We start from the raw sequence: 22224 nt of genomic DNA on the forward strand, positions 1-22224 counted from the left end.
GACCAAGGGCCTTTACATGAACCAGGGCCTCCCAGCTGCAGAGGTAGCCCTTTAAATTCTGGCCCCAGCCCAGCCACCAGAGCCGTGGCCGGGATTCAAAGGGCTCTGGGCTGACCGCAGCCGCAGCAGCCCAGAGCCCTTTAAATCTGGCCCCAGCCTGGCCGCCGGAGCCGCGGGTGGGGGGTTTAAAGGGCTCTGGGCTGCCAGCTGTGGCGGGGAGCCTAGAGCCCTTTCAATCCCCACAGCAAAAGCCGGTGCGTATTGGCTCTTGCCGCTATGCCGTACCAGCTTGTACCAGCTTACTTTCACCTCTGTTTCTATCCTAAGGAACACACCCTCCTCCCCACGCACTGTCACCCACAACGTTCTCCCCTTGAGCCCCATCCAACCCTCCCCCACACACGCCACGGGACACAGCCTCTCGGTGACTCACCCCGATGGGGGCTTGTCTCTGCATCTCCCCAACAGGGGAGCAGGGAGCCGAAAGGGCCACAGGAGACCAGTGGAGCTAGGCAGGGATAGGAAAGACTTCCCCTCCCTTTCCTTCCCCTCCCTGAGTCCCGTTAATCTCACCCATCAGATGCTCCAGCACCAGGTGGGCTCAAAGCACCAACCTTCCCCTGAGCAACGGAAGGGGGAACCAGCTCTTTCACATGGAAGGAGGCTCCCCACCTCTGCTGCTGCCATTCTGCAGCCTTTCATATGGATTTGTATTAGCTAATGCAACCCCCCCACTCCTCTAATCCAGCCATGAAACATGGAGACAAGCTCCTGAAAGCAGGGCCCAGTGGTGCAATGGGTTAGTGCCCAGTACTTACAGAGCAGTGCTGAGTGGAGTGATGCTGAGGTTGTGAGTTCAAACCTCACCTGCAGCCCTAGTTTCCTTTAAGCAAATGGCTTCTGCCAATCAGTTTGCCCTGCAGAAAATACAATTCCTGCTCAGAAGACACTGAGGTCCCCTTGCTTTACAGAGAGCAGGGCAGATTCCACAGATCTACCAGGCTCTGCCCTCCACCAGCTGCCTGTGTCAGGAGGGGTCAGGCAGAACCCAGAGCACTGCCCCTGACTCCCCTCAGTCTTTGCTCCCACACCACCTGTGTGCTCACCCTCTTCGCTGTGAGACTCAAACCCTGCCTGGCTTGCTGTATGCTGGTGTGGTTTTCATCTGTCACGTTGATGTGCATGTGGGTCCTGTGTGATTTTGGTGGATGTCTTGCATAGTTCTGTGTGCATGGATGTGTGTATGATTTTTGCATTAATATTGTTTTTTGCTTTGTATTCTTTTGATATGTGGGCTTTGTGTTTCCTGTTGTGGGCTTTTGCTGTATTTTTGGTGTGGATTTGTTCTTTCTATATTTTGTGAGGTTTTCCTTTTTGTGTATATGGCTCTGTGTGCTGTGTGGGTTTGGTTTTTGTTATGTCTGTGTGGGCCTGTGCAGTGTGTGATTTTCTCATTCTCTGTGTGCGTGTTTGTCTCTCTGTTTGTATCTTCATGTGTAAATTCACTGGAACTTTTCAAAATCTGCACAGCTTTGCCAATTTTCACCAGGAATTTTTCTCCATTAACAAATTCTCACTTGTTCCCTACCCGTTGGTTGTTCCCTACCCGTTGGTGACCATTGCCCCAGGGGCCTGTCAGTCTCAGGGTCCTGATTTCCCATTGGCCCTTCCCCCTTCTATTGGGACTGGGAACTAGCCAACCAAACCCCACTAAGTTTTAGTAAAGGGCCAACAGTCCCTTACACAAGCCAGCCCTGTGAGAGTCACCAATGTCCCGAGAGAACAGTACAAGCTGGTCCCATGGTGTAAAGGGCAGCACTCAGGACTCTGAATCCTGCATAGAATCATAGAATTCAAGATCAGAAGGGACCATTATGATCATCTAGTCTGACCTCCTGCAAGATGCAGGCCACATAAGCCGATCCACCCACTCCTTAGCAAGCGACCCCTGCCCCATGCTTCGGAGGAAGGCGAAAAACCTCCAGGGCCATTGCCAATCTTCCCTGGAGGAAAATTCCTTCCCGACCCCAAATATGGCGGTCAGCTGAACCCCGAGCATGCGGGCAAGACTCTCCAGCCAAAACCTCTGGAAAAGTGTATATCATACCATTGACCCATTGTAATATTTACCAGTGTGTCACTTAATTGACCTATTGACTAAGCCCGTTATCCTATCATACCATCTCCTCCAGAAACTTATCTAGCTGAATCTTAAAGTCATGGAGGTCCTTCGCCCCACTGTTTCCCTCGGTAGGCTGTTCCAGTATTGCACTCCCTGATGGTTAGAAACCTTCGTCTAATTTCAAGCCTGAATTTCCTGACTGACAGTTTATATCCGTTCGTCCTCGTGTCCACATTAGCACTGAGCTGAAATAATTCTTCTCCTTCCTGGTATTTATCCCTCTGATATATTTAAAGAGTGTAATCATATCTCCTCTTATCCTTCTTTTGGTTAAGGAAAACAAACCGAGCTCCTCAAGTCTCCTTTCATACGAAAGGCCTTCCATTCCTCGGATCATTCTAGTGGCCCTTCTTTGTACCTGTTCTAGTTTGAATTCATCCTTCTTAAACATGGGAGACCAAAACTGCACACAATACTCCAAATGAGGTCTCACCAACGCCTTATATAACGGGACTAGCACCTCCTTATCCCTACTAGAAATACCTCGCCTAATGCAACCCAAGACCGCATTAGCTTTTTAACGGCCACATCACATTGCCTACTCATAGTCATCCTGCGATCAACCAGGACTCCTAGGTCCTTCTCCTCCTCCGTTACTTCCAACTGGTGCGTCCCCAGCTTATAACTAAAGTTCTTGTTAGACATCCCTAAATGCATAACCTTACACTTCTCACTATTGAATTTCATCCTGTTACTAATACTACAGTTTACAAGGTCATCTAAATCTCCCTGGAGAATATCCCGATCCTCTTCCGAATTGACAATACCCCCCAACTTGGTGTCATCCGCAAACTTTATCAGCCCACTCCTACTCTTGGTTCCCAGGTCAGCAATAAATAGATTGAATAAAATCGGACCCAAAACCGAGCCTTGAGGAACTCCACTGGTAACCCCCCTCCAACCGGACAGTTCCCCCTTCAATACTACCCTCTGCAGTCTCCCCTTTAACCAGCTCCTTATCCACCTCTGGATTTTCATTTCGATCCCCATCTTTTCCAATTTAACCAGTAATTCTTCATGCGGTACCGTATCAAACGCCTTACTGAAATCCAGATATATGAGATCCACCGCATTTCCCTTGTCTAAAAAATCTGTTACTCTCTCAAAGAAGGAGATCAAGTTGGTTTGGCACGATCTACCTTTTGTAAATCCATGCTGTAATCTATCCCAGTTGCCATCGGCCTCATGCTCCGAACCACTCTCTCTTTTAAGATTTTTCCATGACTTTGCATACTACAGATGTTAGACTAACAGGCCTATAATTCCCCGGGTCACTTTTTTTCCCCTTCTTGAATATAGGAACTACATTAGCTAATCTCCAGTCAGTCGGTACAATCCCCGAATTTAGGGATTTATTAAAGATTATCGCTAACGGGCTAGCAATATCCCTCGCCAATACACTTAATAATCTAGGATGAAGATTATCCGCCCCCGATTTACTTCCGTTAAGCTGTTCAAGTTTGGCTTCTACCTCAGATACCGTAATGTCTACCCCCATATCTTCATTCCCATCGGTCCCTCTATCACTATTCCTTAGCCCTTCATTAGCCTCATTAAAGACCGAGGCAAAGTATTCGTTCAGATATTGTGCCATTCCAAGATTATCCCTAATCTCCACTCCGTTTAAAGTTTTAAGCGGTCCCACTTCTTCTTTCTTGGTTTTCTTCCTATTTATATGGCTAAAAAACCGTTTGCTATTGGTTTTAATCCCTTCGCTAGGTCCATCTCCACTCGTCGCTTTGCCTTTCTCACAGCTTCCTGCACCCTCTGACCTCAATAAGGTAGGTTTCCTTGCTGATCCCTCCCATTTTCCACTCCTGGTACGCTTTCTGTTTTTCTTAATGACCCTCTAAGACGCTTGCTCATCCAGCTCGGTCTAAAACTGCTACCTACGAGCCGTTTCCCCCTTCTCGGGATACATGCCTCTGACAACTCCTGCAACTTCAACCTGAAGTAACCCCAGGCGTCATCTGCCCTTAGATCCCTAAATATGTTAGCCCAGTCCACTTCCCTAACTAGTCGCCTTAATTTAGTAAAATTAGCCCTTTTGAAATCATACACCCTAGTCTCAGATGCACTATTGATTATCCTCCCATTCATTTGGAAACGAATTAGCTCATGATCACTCGAGCCAAGGTTGTCCCCTACAACAATGTCCTCAACAAGGTCCTCGTTACTCACCAAAATCAAATCTAAAATGGCATCCCCCCTCGTCGGTTCAGCAACCACTTGATGAAGGAATTCATTAGCTATCACGTCTAGGAAAAGCTGAGCCCTATTATTATTACTAGCATTTGTTTCCCAATCTATATCCGGGAAGTTAAAGTCCCCCATGATCAAGCAGTTCCTATTAGTGTTTACCTCCTTAAAATCATTAAAGAGCTCTCTATCCATCTCTAAGCTAGATCCTGGCGGTCTATAGCACACCCCAATCACTATCCCGGGTGAGGCTCTGGTAGTATTCTTCCCCAATGTGACCATTGCCCAAACAGACTCTGTATTGTCCATTGCAGTGCTAGTTATCTCATTACATTTTACCTCATTATTGATATACAGTGCTACTCCCCCACCTTTACCTTTGCATCGGTCTTTCCTAAACAGCACATACCCTTCCATACCTGTACTCCAGTCATGGCTACCGTTCCACCATGTTTCTGTTATTCCTACGATATCCGGTTTCAATTCCCGGACCAGGAGCTCCAGTTCCTCCATTTTGTTACCTAAGCTTCTCGCATTGGTGAACAAACATCCTAATTTTTCCTGTTGGGCTCCTCTCACTCTTTTCACCCAACTCGGTAGGGACACAGTACGTCCAGTATGACTTGTAGATCTAGAATCTGTCCCCCCCCTCTTCCTTACACGTAACCGCCCCCCTCTGGCTATATCTGTTGTTATCTTGTTGTCCTCACTCCCAATGTGAAAATTTGGCGTGGAGAGCACTAGGACCTCTCCCGACCGTCTCCCCCCAGTGTCTAGTTTAAAGCTCTTTTAATCAGATGAGCCAGCCTCCCTCCTAGAAGTCTACTTCCTTCCCTACTCAGGTGGAGCCCATCCCTTGAGAACAGTTGTCTGTCCCCAAAGCCTCCCAGTGCCCATACATCCCAAAGCCCTCCTTGTAACACCACTCCCTCAGCCAACTATTAATCGTCACGATCCTCTCACCCCTTTGGCGCCCTTCCCTAGGGACAGGTAGAATCCCACTGAAGATCACCTGAGCCTCAATTTCCTTGAGCGTCTTACCCAACCTGGCATAGTCTCCCTTGATCCTCTCTAGCGAGAATCTAGCCGTGTCATTCGTTCCTACATGAAGGATGATCAAAGGGTTCTTACCCGCTCCTCTTAGGATCCTTTTCAACCTCAAGTACACATCCCGTATTTTAGCACCCGGTAGACAGCACACCCTTCTGTTCTCTGGATCGGCCCTGGTCACAGGCCTGTCCAACCTTCGCAGTATGGAATCCCCAATCACGTAGACCTGCCTTCGCCTGGGGACAGCACGGTCCTCTAACCTATCCCCCGTTCCCCCTGGTTGCAAGCTCCTTCCATTCCTATCATCCCTTGTGGTTCCCCTTAAGCCATCCTGTATCCTCCCTGGGCCCAAACTTGGTGCTACTTCCATCGACTCCTCCCCTTTTTCTATGGGACTGGCCGCTCGCCTCTTTTTCTTTGGCCTCCCACTGTCAGCTACCACTTGCTGTACCCCTTCCTCATTCTCCAAACCTTCAAACCTGTTCCTTAGCTCAATTTCCCCCTCACTGGCTCTCCTTTTCCTTGGCCTGCTTCTCACGGTCACATGCTTCCACCGCCCATCTTCCTCCTCTGGTGGTCCCCCTTCCTTGGCCTCAGCCCCTGCTCCCCCCTGTGCCCCTGGGCGTTCCCCCTCAGTTACTGCTTGCCATTGCTCCATCAGCCTCTCAAACCCCCTTCTATTCTCTATCAGGGTTTCTACCTGCAGCTCTAGGCCCTGGATCTTTTCCTCCAGCAGCTCTATTAGGCGACACTTCATGCATATATAGTACTGTTCTGGGTCCCCTGCTAGGACCAGGTACATACCACAGCTGCTGCATGCTCTCATCCTCGGTGTGTCCTCTGCTGCTTGGCTCATGGCTGCTGGCTGCTGCTGTCTTGGCTCCGCTTGGTGTTCTTACCTGGGGGGTGCAGGGCCTCCCCTTCCACCTCCCCCTGCCAACTCCCACGCTAACTCCCCTGTTGGCAGCCCTGTTTGCTGCCTCCTGTGCCGCTGCTCGCAGCTGCAATCTGAGTTCAAATCTCAGTGGGACCTTGTGTTAGCTGGTGGTAAAGATCTGGTGCTCAAAGTGCTTTCCTGTCTCCAGCTATACAAAAGTGGGTCATTTCCCTCCTGCTGGTTAACTCCTTTCCCCACCAGAGCCAGGTCTTTGGTGGGGGTTTAGAAGTGGCTCTAGTGGTTGGGATTCTCACTGCTTCACCTGATGCCCACAAGTCTGGTGCTTGTAGCCACACTTTTCCTCTTGCTCACATGGCACTTGAAGAAAGCAGTGCCAGGGCCAGGCTTGATAGGCAGGAGGGAGGCAGAGTCCCAGGCTGGAGCCCAGCACACCTCTCCTCCTCTGGGCACCTGGAGCAGAGGTGGCTGGTGCTGACAGCTCTGAGGGAAGGCTTATAAGCCACAGAGCGACTGAGGGCGGGGCTAGACGAGGACAGGACCATGCCTATGTGTGGCCAGCAGACAGGCAACAAGACTCCCGGCCAGCCTGCTCCCTGCCATGCCAAACCCCCACTGAAGGCCACCCGCAGACCACCATGCGGGGTGGCTGCTGATGCTCTGTGTCCAACATCAGTAGACGGTAGGAAAGCAGGGCCAGCCCCCCTGGTGGGGCCTCTTACCGTTCCCATACTCCATGCTCACTTTTGCAGTGGGGCAGGAGATGTTATCCCAAGAGGCTTTTCTCCAGCTGGTGAGAAGCAGAGAAACATCCAGGCTCCCAAGGCGCTATGTAGCAACCCCCCTCAAGCACAGGGACAGAGGGAAACTGCTCCACACGCTAGCCCGGGCAGCCGTCCATTTCCTTTGGGAATTCAGGAATAGCAAAGGCTAGACTGGAAGCACCTGGGGCTCATGCCCCAGCCTTTGTGACATCCATCCCCCAACTCCTTCCCGGGGCTCTAGCTGAAGGCAGAGCATTGGCCTGAGCGGCCAAGAAGAGGTTCCAGATTTGAAAGGAGCAGGACTTTCAGCATGAAGGTAAAACTGCATCAACACAACCACAAAGGGACTTGACCCCTCAAGTTCTTAATTCAAAGTCAGGCACCTTATCCGTTAAGCCATGCGGGCGCCTTCTTCATGCGCTTCTTTGGAAAAGGTGGACACTGTGTTTCTTGGGTCACCTATTGAGGGGGGGCGAGACTCTCTGGCACAAGAAGTCGAGTTCCCAGTGAGATGTGAGACTTAATTATACGGGGCCAGGTGCAGGGCTTTGACAGGGAGGCTCAGGCATGGGGGATTGGGGTGCAGCGGACGGACCGGCTGTCTAGCTGTGGAGATTTAGTCGCACTGAGGCACAGGAGGGAGGAGGAGGAGGAATCCTGCTGACAGGCAGTGGCTGTGCAGAAAGAGGAGGAGTTCTGGGGACTTTCTTTTGCCTCTCTTTGCCTGCCTGCTCACTCCTGTGGTGAACGGTGAAGCTGCTCTTAACAAGCCCAGGTAGCTCAGGTGGTAGAGCATCAGGCTTTTAATCTGAGGGGCCAGGGTTCAAGCCCCTGTCTGCGTGCTCAGCTTTTAAGTTGCCTTGTGTTCCAGGAGCCAAATTCTGTTCACAGCCACATGCGGATTCCCAGAAGCTGTGGCCATTTCCTGGAAAGGCTCCTTTCCTTAGCAATCAGGAGAGAGGTCACATCCACAGGAGCAGGTGTAGAAAGCACAGTCTCTGGCTGCCAGGAAGCGGTGTGCCAACATAGTGTTCTCTACAATGGCGTTTAGATCGGGATAATTTATGTGGCTCAGCACCCCCAGTTCCAGCACCTTTGCCCAGGCAGCTCCCCCAGCCTGACACACACACACAGCCCCTGCATCCTCCTCAGCCCAGAGGTGAGCCCCCCAGCTGAGTGGGGAATCAGAACCCCCCGAAATTACCCTGGGACCAGCATGATCTGCCTCCGCCCTGCCCTGCTCTGCATGTATTCGGAGTGAGTCGGTTTCCCTGTCCTGCCATGTGTCTCTTCTCCTCCCCAGTTCCTTCCAAACCACCCCATTTCCCCTGCACCCCGGGCTGGGTCTCTGCCAACCCCCCTTCTCCCCTCCTGCCCCCAATATCTCCCTGCCCCTACAGGTCTATAGGGCTGGATCCCTCCTTCTCCCCTCAGTTCCTGCCTCTGGGGGTCTATGGAGATGGGTCTCTCCCCCGCCAGCCCCCCTCCGGCCCCCCCATATCCCGCTGCCCCTCTGGGTCTAGGGGGCTGGGTCTCTCCCCTCATCCCCTTCCCCAATATCTCCCTGCCCCAGGCTGTGACGTGCTATGACGTGTGCTGGGGCTGTGCCGTGTGCTGGGGCCAGGGCCGGCTCAGGGTTTTTGCCGCCCCAAGCGGCAGGAAAAAATCTGTGATCACAATCGGCGGCAGCTCCACTGCACCACTTTCTTCTTCAGCAGCAATTCAGTGGCAGGTCCTTCCTCCAAGAGGGACCGAGGACCCGCTGCCGAATTGCTGCCAAAGACCCGACATGCCGCCCTTCCTGGGCTGCCCCAAGCACCTGCTTGCTGAGCTGGTGCCTGGAGCCGGCCCTGGCTGGGGCTGTGACGTGCTGGGACCTGCTCACTCCCCGAGGGCAACTCACTCACTTGAAACCAGCAGGACAGAAGGTGTCACGTGTCCATGGGCGGGGTTATGCAGATGAGCAGTGTCTGGCGGCAGTAGGGAGAGCAGCGAGATGAACCGAAGGAGCCCGGCGGAGAAAATTCTCTGCGTGTGGACAGAATCCCACCAGTTTTCTCTGTGTTGGGGGTGGGGGGCAGATTTCATGATATCATAGCCCCTGGGGGAGGGGTTTGAATCATAAGTCCAAAGTGGGAGAACAACTCCCCCCACTTGTGCTCAGTCTCCACTAGGGGGCTGGGCTGGGATCACTAGGGAGGGAAGCACAGGGAAAAACAGTTTCCCCTATGGAACCCAGGAGTCCTGGATCCCAGTTCACTCCACCCCCAGAGCCAGGGATAGAACCCAGGGGTCCTGGTGCCCAGCCCCCTCCCTGCTCTGACCACTCAACCCCACTCCCCTCCCAGGGTGGTGCAGGGGTCACTGGGTCTGTGTCTCAGCTCAGCTAAGGGCCTTGACTGATTTTCCCAAAGTGCTTCCTTCTGAATCCATCCGACGAAGTGGGGATTCACCCATGAAAGCTCATGCTCCAACACGGCTGTTATTCTATGAGGAGCCACAGGACTCTTTGCTGCTTTTACAGATCCGGCACATCTGCCCCCCCTGCCCAGTCACTGCCCAACCCCGTGTGGGGGCACCAGCACTGTGCCGGGTCGTGATGGGAAATTGTCCAAGCTGGCCCAGGAGAGACGTGTGTGTCCCTGCTGCCCCTGCTGGTGGGGCTGAGCCCTACTCTGTGTGTGTGTGCATCTGTGACACTGTTTGTATCAGTGTGTTGCTGGGCTAACCACTAGGAAATGGCTTTGCAGGATTTTGTATTCTGCAGCAAGTCACACACACACACACACACTCTGACGCACAAAGAGACTCACACAATCGCAAGAACACTCAGACACCACACACCCAGAGGGACATGCTAGCCCAACCCCCAAAGAGAGCAACAATCACCGCCCCCCGCCACACTCACAATCACCCCCCCACACACACCATAATATTCACAATCGTGCTCAGAGATACAACTGCACGCAGTTCACTCCCACAGCTCCCAATACAAGGACCTCCTGCCCCACACAGCATGTGCCAAGGCCTGCGGAACTCACTGCCACTGGATGGCTACCAATGAGAATGATCCCCTCATGCAGGATCATGTGCTTGGACCCCTTGTCCCCTCTTGGGGTGCGCTGTGCAGCGTGGCTGGGGATTGTGCAATGGCCCAGCACCAGGCAACGCAGAACGGACACCACACGCCCTGCCCTGCCTCAACTGAGCTACTCTCCTGGTGCATTGGAGACCAGCACCCCACACCGTGGCACTCCTGCCCCACAGGGGGAGAGCTGCAGCCCCCACCACATTCCGCAGAGGGGAGAAGGGTCAGGCCAGCCAGCCCTTGTAAGGTGGGGAAATCTCCACTGGGGTCGACGGTATGGGGGCTGCGACATACAGAGAAATAGTTGTCGTGCCGGCAGAGGGCGGCAGAGCGCATACACACACACACAATTGCAAACATACACAGACACATGCATGAATCCTGACACACACACACACAATTGCTAATATACACAAACACCCGCACAAATCTAGCCAACACCAACACAAGCCTGAGAGCCAGGGGAGCAGAGCAGGCTGGGGCTGGGTAACTCCACTTCCCGCAGGAGGTAGCCAGCCCCCCATCCCCCACGGAGGCCTGGGACCAGCCCCCCCTCTGCTTGCCCCCACGGAGGCCTGGGGCTCCAGCCTGCTCTGCTCCCCTGGCTCTCAAGCTTGAGGGGAGGGGGGAACCGCCCCACAGCACTCGCCGGCGGCGTGGCTGGGAGCCAGGGAAGTGGACCAGGCTGGGGCTGGGTCACCCACTTACCATGCAGGAGTGCAGGGAGGGGGCTGGGGCCATGGGGAAGAGCCGGGCAGCCCCTGCAGCAGCTCCCACCCCAGCTCACCTCCACTCCGCCTTCTCCCCTGAGCTCGCCGGCACCGCTCCACTTCTCCCGCCTCCCAGGCTTGCGGTGCCAATCAGCTGTTTAGTGCCACAAGCCTGGAAGGGGAGGAGAATTAGAGCGGGGGCGGCGTGCTCAGGGCAGAAGACGGAGCAGAGGTGAGCTGGGACAGGGAGTGGTTGCCCGGCCCGCCCCCATTGCTTGCTGCAGGCAGCCCTCCCCCCAAACCTCCCAGCCCCCTGCCCCAGCTCACCTCCACTCCACTGCCTCCCCTGAGTGCGATTTTTGGTGCCCCCAACCACTTGGCACCCTGGACGGCCGACTAGTTCGCCTAGTGGTTGCACCGGCCCTGGCCACTGCCTATCATCAGGATTCCTCCTCGGTGAGACTAAATCTCCCCACCTAGACAGCCGGTCCATCCGCTGCACCCCAGCCCCCATGCCCGAGCCTCCCTGCCAAAGCCCTGCACCTGGCTCAAGACAGTTAAGTCTCACGTGTCGCTGGGAACTCCACTTCTTGTGCCCAGAGAGTCTCGGCCCCCCTCAGTAGCTGACCTGAGAAACACAGTGTCTGCAAAAGCAGCAAAGAGTCCTGTGGCACCTTATAGACTAACAGACGTACTGGAGCATGAGCTTTCGTGGGGGAATCCCCACTTCGTCGGACGCATCAGTGTCTGCCTTTTCCAAAGAAGTACCTAGAGGGACTTTTACCATGTGGCCTAATGGATAAGGCGTCTGACTTTAGATTAGACAATTGAGGGTTTGAGTCCCTTCGTGGTTGTGCTTGTCCGGTTTTACCTTTGTGCTGAAAGTCCTGCTCCCTTCAGGGCCTGAACCTCTTCTTGGCCACTCAGGCCAATGCTCTGGCTTCAGCTAGAGCCCCGGGAAGGAGTTGGGGGGTGGGCGTCACAAAGGCTGGGGCATGAGCCCCAGGTGCTTCCAGTCTCGCCTTTGCCATTCCTGACTTGCCAAAGAAAATGGGCGGCTGCCCGGGCTAGGGTGTAGAGCAGTTTCCCTCTTCCAAATGTGCATCTGTCCCTGTGCTTGAGGGGGGTTGCTACATAGCGCCTTGGGAGCCTGGGTGTTTCTCTGCTTCTCGCCAGCTGGGGAAAAGCCTCGGGGTAAAATCTCCTGCCCCACGGCAAAAGCGAGCACCTTGAGTGGGAACGGTAAGAGGCCCCACCAGGGGGGCTGGCCCTGCTTTCCTACCGTCTTCGATAATGGCCACAGAGCATCAGCAGCCGCCCCGTATGCTTGTCTGCGGGTGGCCTTCAGTGGGTGTTTGGCATGGCAGGGAGCAGCCTGGCTGGGTGATTTGTGCCTGTCTGAAGGCCACACCTAGGCATGGTCCTGCCCTCCTCTAGCCCTGACCTCAATTGTTCTGTGGCTTTTAAGCCTTCCCTTGGAGCCATCAGCACCAGCCGCCTCTGCTCTAGGTGCCCAGAGGAGGAGAGGTGCTGGGCTCTGTGACGAAGTGGGGGATTTTCTTAGGGTTTGCTGTGTTTTCCAGTGGTTTGCATGCACAGGCAGTGGGACTCAGTGTTCCCAGGTGTTACTGGTTTAACGAGGTGAGGGGAAAGGGAGTTTGTTGCTACAGAAGACCGGAGAGGGACTTGGGACCCCGGCTGATGGCCTGGAGGATGGAGACCCCAGCGACTGGTGACCTGGTGACCCGGAGACCCAGCTCAGGAGTCACAGGCGGTTCTGGCCAGTGGGAGGACAATGGGCTGCGGGGAGAGGACCCCGTGACCAACCTGTTCCAGCCAGAGGAGGGCGGAGAGGAGAGGAGGCCCAGGCAACCCTGTTTACCTGGAGAAAAGACAATGGACAGCGGTGGGGCTTGGGGCCGGAGATATCGGAGGCCTAGCTGGGAAGCGGGGGGCTTGGGGCTGGCGAGGGGAAGCAGGCAGAGCCCACCTGGCTGCAGGGGGACTGGGATGTGCTGTTATTGTGAGAGGCCAGGCCTGAGGCCCTGAGAGTTTCCTGTGCTGTGTTCAACTCTCAATAAACCCTCCTGTTTTACGCTGGCTGAGAGTCGCTCTGGGCTAGAGAACAGGGGGCATCAACCCCTTCGGGGGTGAGGAGGCCCAGGGGGTCCAGAGCGCGTGGACTCCCTGAGGGGCCCACAGCGAGAGACAGACGTGCTAAGGCTCAGAGAGGGGCAGCTCCAGGAGGTGGAGGGGCCTGACCCCGAGAGAGAGTGGACCCCCGAGAAGGGCTGTTGCACTGAAAGGGGCACCCCCCATGGACCGCACGGGGCCAAGAGTGGGCACGATCTGTGAGTCCGTGACAGGCAGTGACATCACAAAGGCCTTTTGCAGGACCTCAGACTATTGGCCAAAGGTGGTGGGAAGGTGGTGACCTCACAGAGAGATGCTGACATCAGCCAGGCAGGACAGGGGCGAGGGGCCAGGGAAACCTCAGAGACCCTGTGGCTTTGCTTCAGCAAGTCTCCCTCTCCAGGTCTCTCTTTGAGGACTGGGGGAGTATTGGGGTTCACGTACCTGAGCGCCAGGAGGAACCTCTTTCGAGTTTTCTCCTTCCCTTTTAGTGATTTTACTTGAAAACAGCCGACCCTGTTTAGACGGTAAGAGCCTCCTCGAGGGAAGGGGTGTCCTGGGGGTGTCACAGTTCAGATGCCGGTGCTCCCCCATTCAAGGAAGTTCCCACCACCCTGATCTGTGTTCGCAGGGTGGGAGAGAGCAGCATCCACAGCAGTGATTTGCTCCTGGCTGCTGGAGCAGAGCAGCAGGCTCAGCTGTCAGAACTTCCTGGAGCTATGAAAGGGGAGAGGCCCATGGCTCTGTAGCAGGACTGCAGGGCAGGCGAGTTCACAGAGGGTATTGTGGGATACTGGCAGAGGCCAGTTATGGTGATATAATGAACAGCAGTGTCTACACTGACACTCTGTCACTTTAAGTTTGCTGCAAAAAGCTCTACTGTTCTCATTGAAGTGGTTTTATTTTGCCACCAAAACAGGGCAGTTTTGTCGCCAAACGTGGCATTGCAGTGTGTACACCAGCCAAAAGCTGCTGACCGAGGGAGCGTTGTGTGTTTTTCACACACCAGAGCAATATAATTCTGCTGAAATAACTTTGTAGTGCAGATCTGGCCAAAGATTCACACACACACAGCTTGCAAGGAAAACCTCACCTGCTCCTCTGCTTTGTGGGGCCAGGTGGGGCCCAGGGAGTCAGGTGTGAGCAGACACTGTACCTTAGTCACAGGCAGGCTCTATGGTTTAGCTGGTTAAAGTACCTGTTTTGTAAACAAGAGATCCTGGGTTCAACTCCCAGTGGTGCCTTGTTGAGATGTTTTGAGAGCACCTGGTATTGGCTACTGTCAGAAGACAAAATACAGAGCTAGATGGACCTTTGGTCTAGCCCAGTGTGGTTTTTCTTATGGTTTAAATTACACTCACAGGCACTGATAATAGAATTACTGAAAGTTTGGGATTTAAGAGCTGATAGGTCAGTGGGCCAAGCCCTCGTGGATGAACCCCTCCTCTGGGACAGAGGCAGGTTTGGGCTCTCGCACCAAATGCTCATTGTGGCTGCCAGAATCTGTGGGCAGCTCATTTAGTTTCCACCCAGGGTTGAGTCCCTGGTTCACACATCGAGGATAACAACCCTTTGTTTCTCCTGCCCCAATAACATGGAGACTGGGAATGCAACACCAGCCACAAGTGATCATTTCGGCAAGCAACCCAACCTATTTCCAACATACTGTAAATCCACATGCAGACTCATACACAAAACCTTGCAAGAAAATCTTCCTGAGGGGTCTGAAGCACCTGCTGCTGGAGGGAAGGAGGGAGCTGTGGGTTGGGATTGAGGAGCAGCGTGAGGAGCGGGGGGCCTGTGGATTGGGATTGAGGGGCACTGGGAATAGAAGGGGCCTGTGGGTTGGGATTGAGGGGCACTGGGAATAGGAGGGGGCTGTGGGTTGGGACAGAAGAGAAGGGTGAAGAGGAGCAGGCTCTGGTTGGGAGTGAGGCTGGGGACTGGGTCCCAATACTAAAATTTAGGGGTTAGATCAATGTTAGGACAGGGTGGCAGTGGAGGGATGAGTGAGTCCCTAGACAACACAGTGAGTACGGTGCCTTCTTATTTCCCCCCTTTTCCACCCAGGCAGGCAGGTGAACTCTACAGAGGCACCTCTGGGCTTGCACTGACTAAGGACAACAGCTGTGAGTGGGGTGGGAGAGGGGATGGCTCATGTTAAAGGACTTTTGGTTTCTGACTTATGAACCGTAGGGAGAAGGACACTGCCTAGCTTATTTGGGGGTGGGTCTTTCCCTTTGGTTTATGTTTATGTGTTGGGGCTGCTGACATGACTTCTGCTAACCCTGGGCTTACATTGCAGTGTAGACATACCCTGAGAGGGCATCTAGACTGTGATAAAATCCCTGTGGCCCGGCTGGCCTGGATGATCTGATTTGGGCTCCTGGGGCTCAGACTGGAGCCCAGGCTCGGAGACCCTCACCCCTCGTGGGGTCTTGGAGGCTGGGCTGAAGCCCAAGTGTCTACACTGTAATTTTATAACCCTGCAGCACAAGCCCCACAAGCCTGAATCAACTGACCCAGGGTTTGAGAATAGTGACTTGGGTGTGTTAATGGCAGTGTAGACATAATGCTAGGCTATGTCCACACTGCAGTGAAACACCCAGGGCTGTCCCGTGCCAGTGCAGGCTCCCAGGCTAGGGCCATGGGGTGGTAAATTTGCACTGTAGACATCTCAGCTCAAGCTCAATATCAGGTTCTGGGAGCCCTCAAAGTTGGGAGGGAGTTTAGCAAAGTGAAAAAGGTAAAATGGCAGTGGAGTATTGCCTGGAGTCAATGGCATTTCTCCATTGGTCTGTCTGCTTTGGGAAAGGGACAATAACATGTCCTGCTGCTTTCGTTATTTCAAAGGGCGGTTTAGGATTTTCATTCTCACACACGGTGCACGAAGCAGGACTCAATCCTGGGTGGAAACTAAATGAGCTGCCCACAGATTCTGGCAGCCACAATGAGCATTTGGTGTGAGATCCCAGACCTGCCCCTGTCCCAGAGGGAGGGGGGTCATCTGTGATGGGCTGGAACACTGACCTATCAGCTCTTAACTCCCAAACTTTCAGTAACTCTGTTATCAGTGCCTGTGAGTGTAATTTAAACCATAAAAACAGCCACCCTGGGCTGGAGCAAAGGCCCAACTAATGCTGTATTTTGTCCTCTGACAGCAGCTAATATCAGGTACCCAAAGAGTTACTCAACAAGGCACCACTGGGAGTTGAACTCAGGATCTCTTGTTTAGAAGGTAGGTGCTTTAGCCAGCTAAGCCATGGTGCCTACCTAGAGCTAAGGCACAGTGATGCCCACAGCTGACTCCCTGACAGCTCCACCAGGGCCTGACACGCTTTGCATGTGTTTGGATTCTGCAAAGCAGAGAAGCAGGTGAGCTTTTCCTTGCAAGCTGTGTGTGTGTGTGTGTGTGTGTGTGTGTGTGTGTGTGTGAATCTTTGGCCATGTCTGCACTACAAAGTTATTTCAGCATCATTATATTGCTCAGGTGTGTGAAAAACACACAATGCTCCCTCGGTTGGCAGCTTGTGGCTGGTACACACACTGCAATACCACGTCTGGCGACAAAACTGCCCTGTTTTGGTGACAAAATAAAAACACCTTGACAAGAGGTCTAGAGCTTTTTGCAGCAAACTTAAAAAGACAAATTGTCAGTGTAAATGCTGCTGGTCATTACATCACCATGACTGGCCTCCACCAGTATCCCACCATGCCTGCCGTGAACTCGCCGGCCCTGCATTCCTGCTACAGAGGCTGGGCCTCTCCCATTTCATTGCTCCAGAAAGTTCTGACAGTTGAGTCACCATCTGGAGGGAGGAATAGCTCAATGGTTTGTACATTGGCTTGCTAAACCTCAGGTTATGAGTTCAATCCTTGAGAGGGCCATTTAGGGACTGGGGCAAAAAACTGTCTGGGGAGTGGTCCTGCTTTGAGCAGGCGGTTGGACTAGATGATTTCTTGAGGTCCTTTCCAACTCTGATATTCTATGATTCTACACTGGGATTAGGTTGATATAACTGCATTGCCAGCCTAAGTAATGTAATTACACCAACCAAATTTTGTAGTGTAGACCTGTCCAAAGAATCACACACACACCTTGGGAGCAAAACTTCAGCTGCTCCTCTGCTTTACACAATCCAAACAGGAGCAACACTTGTCAGGTCCCAGTGGGGATTGGCAGAGAGTCAGGTGTGGGCAGACACGAGGCTTTAAATAACAGCAGGTACCATGGCTTAGCTGGTTAAAGTGCCTGTTTTGTAAACAGAAGATCCTGGGTTCAACTCCCAGTGCTGCCTTGAGGAGTGGCTTTGGGAGACCTGGTATTGGCTACTGTGAGAAAACAAGATTCAGAGCTGGATAGACTCCTATGCTGCCCCTTCCTCCTGCTCACTGCTCTCCTCCCTCACTTGCCCTTACGGTCATTACAAAGTGGCAAGGCAGAGCCCTCCCATTTTTAAAAGTCCTGGGGTGGTGTTCCCCCCTGTTCAGGCCCCCCTGGGGCCCTGCACTTCACACAGCTCTCCCTGATTTCAGCTGTTAGTGAGGGAGCCTCACTGCTAGCGCAGACTGGGCAGTTTCTTGCATGAGAGACACTCTCCCAAAGCAGGACTAATGCTTAGAGCTGGTTATCAGTGATTTCAGATCTGTTGGTCTGCAGCAAGACTCTCCATTGAGTCTTAACCAGCTCTGTTATTACACAGGGAAGAACAAAAGGGTCAGATGGTGCCTGGAACCCTTAAGAAGAATCCACCCCACCAAGTACCAACACTTGTTGCTATCCGCTCTCAGCTCAGTTTTGGGGTCACTCCTTGCCTTTATCAACCTGGGGGGGGGCTCAGAAAATCATAGCAAGCATGTTCTCCAGTGGTGCAATTAGTTAGTGCACAGTACTTATAGAGCAGTGCTGAGGAGCTATGCTGAGGTTGTGAGTTCAAGCTGCACCTGGAGCACTGGTTTCCATTAACCACGTGGCATCACCCCCTCATTTGGTCCTGTGGAATGTAGAATTCCAGCCCTGGGACACTGAGGAGAAGAGGAGACAAACACGCTCCCTTCAATTATTACCTCCTCTCTAGAGCACAGGTCAGAATCTACAATCCTTTCTCCCCCCCCACCCCAGCCCCTGTGCCAGGATCCCTCAAGCAGAGCCTGGAGTCCTGCCCCTGGCGTCTGTACTATTGACAAACTCTAAGTGACAGGGACAAAACACTCAAATCCCGCCTGGTGCGGGGAGCCAGGTTTGCTCTTCAAATTCTGTCATTGGTACATTTCCAAGTCTGGGAATGTCCCACAACAGCATTGAATGGGAAGCTGCCTGCAGAACAGTTACAGTGCACAGAGCTCCTGTGGAGGAGGGGTGGGAATTAGTAACATTTTGAAGATCGTTTGGGAAATGAGCCTTTGCTGACAAGGTTTGTCTCTGTTCATATTTCACCTTCAGGTGTTATGTTGAGGGATCTTTAATATATTTTTGTGAGGTTAACAACTATCTCCTCAACTTTATTTACTCAACTTAAAAATTGATGTCACTTGATTTTTGCATCTCCCTGTGAAAATACAACTGACACGTGTGGCTTTCTACAGGGGGTCATGATGTTAAAGTTGGGGAAATCAGGTCTCTGTACTTCTGTGGAGGGGGGTTTGCTTTTTTACAGCTGAATCACTGCCAGGCACACCGGGCTGTTAGCTGCACCCACTGTCCTTGCCGGGGCCCCTGCTGAACCCTGGGCGGCTGCACTGCCGTGCTGGAGTGACTCTGCAGGGGGAGAAGCTGCTGTGGAGCAAGGTAGAGCAGGTGCAGGAAGGAGACGGGGTCACTATTCACATTCTGAACTGCACAATTTTCCAAATTTGGGAATAGATTCATAGACTTAAGGTCAGAAGGGACCATTATGATCATCTAGTCTGACCTCCTGCACAATGCAGGCCACAGAATCTCACCCACCCACTCCTGTAACAAACCCCTAACCTATGTCTGAGTTACTGAAATCCTCAAATCGTGGCTTAAAGACTTCAATGTGCAGGGAATCCTCCAGCAAGTGACCCGTGCCCCACGCTGCAGAGGAAGGCGAATGTCCGAGAACAATTCTAGGGGAAGGTGAACGCAGAGCAGTGACACTGGAGATGCCCAGACCTCCAATGGGGGCAGCGTAGAAATTAATATTGGGAAGATCATTTGTGAAATTAGTCGTCACTGACAAGCTTTGTCTCTGTTCCTATTTCACGCAATGGTGTTAGTTAGAGGCATCAGGACAGGTTTTACTATATTAATTAAACACTTAATTTTATTTACCCAAGCCAAAAACTTAGTGTCACTTATTTGTTCTCTGTCCTAGCAAGAATGAATTGAATTTCATGACTTTCTGGAAAGTGCAGCGAGATGAAATGTGGGAATTCAGTCTGTGTGTTTGTGAGCTGATGTTTTCCTCTCACAGGTCAGTGCCTGCATTGAAATACCAAGAGGGATCTAAGGGCTGGTGTACGCTGGGCACTGAACTGACAGAGCGACGTCTCTCAGGGTGTGAATCCCCCCTCCCCCCAAACCCATAGAGTTAAGGTGACCTAAGCCCTGGTTAGATAGTGGTAAAGAAAAGGAAGAATTGTTCTGTCAATGCAGCTATTACAGGGATGGGAAACCCCTCCAGTCACTGTCTACTCCAAAGTGCTATAGCAATGCCACAGCAGCATTTTAAGTGTAGACAGAGTGAAGCTAGATCTGGCTCCAATTTGCACTGTGGATGCTCAGGCACTAAGACTACAATAATAACAACAACAGCACAGTGCTTGCATAGTTGGCAGGATTTAAACCTGCATGAGGTGACCCCAAGGGATTTCTAGTCCATCGCCTTAACCACTCGGCCACACCTACTTGATGTACAGCTGTTCCACTGCATGATGATTCAGTTCTCACTGAATTGTCACTTCAAATTGTTTGCTCAGACCAGCTTCCCCAGCACACTCACGGCTGCGCATCAGTGTAAGTGTGTCCTGGGCTGAACAGTGAGAATTCCTGCCCATTTCCCTTCTGGCTGGAGCAGGCTGAGAGTGTGTTTGTGTTAATGGCATTGCTGTAGATTGTTGTTCATTCCCCACTCTGACAATACAGGGAATAAGGGAATCTCTCTGATTTACCCTAACTACTTTTGTTGTTACAGTGGATGAAATGACATTTTCCCTATCCCTGCCCTGTTCCTGCTCTTTGTTATAGTTCAATATATTTTAACTGAGGAAAATGATAATAAAAATATCTGCTCTCCAGCAAAACTTGAAGCAACATCAAAGCAACGGGGAATGAAACAATTTGTTCCCGAAGGGGGAACTTGATGACTAACAATTGCTTTGAAATGGGGGAACAGTCAAACCGTGACGCTCAGGCTTTGGCCAGCCCTAATCAAGGCATTTCTCACATTCTCTCCCACGTGGCTTGTCTGATGTCTAATAGGAACGTCCTCTGATTGAAGCTTTTCCCAAATGCAGAGCATGTGTAGGGTCTCTCTCCACTGTGGATTCTACGATGTCTGACAAGGTTTGAGCTGTCAATGAAGGTTTTCCCACACTCAGAGCATGTGTAGGGTCTCTCTCCTGTGTGGATTCTACGATGCCTGCTCAGGCTAGGGCTCTGTTTGAAGCTTTTCCCGCACTCAGAGCATCCATAAGGTTTCTCACCTGTGTGGATTATCTGAGGTGTGATAAGGGCTGACGTCCGACTGAAGCATTTCCCACACTCAGAGCACGTGTAGGGTTTCTCTCCTGTGTGGATTCTCTGATGCGCGACAAGGGCATATCTCCAACTGAAGCGTTTCCCACACTCAGAGCATCCATAAGGTTTCTCACCCGTGTGGATTCTCCTATGTGTGATAAGGTAGGAGCTCCGACTGAAGCTTTTCCCACACTCAGAGCACATGTAGGGTCTCTCTCCTCTGTGGATCTTCTGATGTGTGAAAAGGTCTGAACTCCCATTGATGCTTTTCCCACACTCATGCCATGTGTAGTGTGTCTCTTCCAAGTTGATTCTCTCGTGTGTAATAAGGTCTGAGAGGCTACTCAGGTTTTCCTCTGGCCTCTGCTGAGACTCACAGGCTTTTGCTTTTTCTGGGAGTGCACAACTCTCGGAAACATTCCCTTTGGGTCTTCCTGATAATGTCCTATTTGGTTCTACTTGCTCAGGATCTTCCTGCTGGGGATTCTCCTCATTCTCACTCACCATCCCAACACCTGATGGGAGACAGATAGAATCCAGACATAGGTCACTCCCTGCACCGGAGAGAAAGGAAATCTCAGAGACAAGAAGGGAAAAAGGGATGAACAAACCAAAATACGTGTGGGAGAGATCAAACCTATCAGGAGCTCATTTTCCTCAAACCCTTCCCCAGATGAGAGAGGAAGGGATCCATTCTGGGTGTGCATCTCACCACAACACTCAGGGGAAAGTGAGATTGGGGAGGGACCTGCTGCCAGTTGTCAGTTAGGGTAGGTGGGAAGCCATGAGTGACATCTGCCTAATGATTCCACATCTGAAGGGAACAATCCTGAACTTGCAGAGCTCACAAGGTCTTTGTAGGGCATCCCAAATGTTTCCTGTATTCATGGAGAGTTTTTGAGTTGGTTTAACCAATCCCTCACCTGTGCAGGCAGCTCTCGGGAGCACTTCTTTCTCAGAGCCCTGGCGGTCTGGGACCCACGGCTCTTCCCCTCGTTCCAGCTGCGAGATCACATCAGGTTTGGAATTTAGAAACCCTACGCCAGGCAAAGAAAACAAGGGAGGTCAGTGGAATTTGTGGGATACTTGTCACAAAGAATAGTCCACGGTTTTAACCGCAGCTCATTTTTAAGCAGTAACGTCCCAAGGCCAGCTTCCTTGGCTCAAAGTGGCAGGAGAGTTATTATTATTATAAATCATATGTATTACCTTAGTGCCTAAGGACCAGCTAACAGTGGGTCCCCATTGTGCTAGGCAAAGTACAAACACAGAATAGTAGATGGCCCATGCCCTAAACGATTTACAATCTAACTAGACAAGACAACCACAGAATGGGGGAAGGGGTAGAACCACCCGATAACGAAATAGATATTAAGATGCTTAAAGAAAATTTAGTTTGATAGCATCCTGTCTGGCAAGAAATCACTTATCAACAGTTGTGGTACCCTCATTTCTGTATTGTTTTATCTTTATGTCCACCACTTTTCTGGTTCTGTAATTG

Source organism: Mauremys reevesii, linkage group 17, assembly GCF_016161935.1.
Source record: "Mauremys reevesii isolate NIE-2019 linkage group 17, ASM1616193v1, whole genome shotgun sequence".
NCBI classification, from domain to species: Eukaryota; Metazoa; Chordata; order Testudines; family Geoemydidae; genus Mauremys; species Mauremys reevesii.